The sequence below is a fragment of the Melanostigma gelatinosum genome (assembly GCF_949748355.1).
Source record: "Melanostigma gelatinosum genome assembly, chromosome: 9".
Taxonomy (NCBI): domain Eukaryota; kingdom Metazoa; phylum Chordata; class Actinopteri; order Perciformes; family Zoarcidae; genus Melanostigma; species Melanostigma gelatinosum.
In genome coordinates this window covers 9,060,849-9,061,752 of record NC_136642.1, presented here as the reverse complement: position 1 = coordinate 9,061,752, position 904 = coordinate 9,060,849, and positions in this window count along the sequence as shown.

Genomic DNA, 904 nt, shown 5'->3' with positions numbered 1-904 from the left:
CCTGTGTTTACTGCTGCAAGGGCCAATTGGAGGTCATAAACTGAGTCTTTCAGCGGTCTGTCTGATCTGTCTAGAGCTCGAATCGGTGAACCAGACTTTTGCAACATTCCCCAACAACACCACCTCAACCTCACTGTCTGTCTGTCACACAGCTCTCCATCCTTTCGCACTGCCTCGTCAACATGTGCGTCAGAGCAAGGCCTTGTCACTCCTCAAGAGGGCTGCTTAGCACCAGTGCAGCTCAGCTGAGCTCTCTTTGAGTCCTGCTTTTTGGTGGTTGCGTGTCTGTTTGGAAGTAGGCGTAGGGGGCTAGTTTTAGGGAAAACATGCAAGTGCATTTCACCGTGTGTGGGTGTATAGTGCATGGCTGTATGTGTATTCAAGGCCGTTGCCTTCCTACTTGGGAGTCTCTTTGTACGTTTGTACAAAGTGTTTCTAGTATGTGTATCTGTTTGTATGGCTTACTTTTTCCGCATAGTGTAGATGTGTATGAATGAATGTGCGGCGACTGGTGTTTCCAGCTTTTGTGATGTCGTCTTTGAACGCCTTGGAGATCTCTTCAAGGCTGAGTCCTGTCACTTTTAAGCGGCAGACTCTCCAGACGTGTACAGTTATGTGTGTGCTGTATTTTATTATTAGACAGAGAGTGTGCACGGGACTCGGCTGCCTCTGTGATACGACAGGGAACATCTTCATAGCTCAATATGAAAGTCTATTGTATGTGCTGTCAAATTACAGGTGCTCCCACTACATGGAAATGTGACAGAGCAAACCGAAGATAAGCAGCAGGATGACAATTTAAAGAGAGACATCTTGTGCCAGGAGAATGATTGTGTCCAATAACGTGCAATGTGTCCTCCGATCCTAAAGGTGGTGGTACAGGCAGCCAGCAGAACGTTCTCCA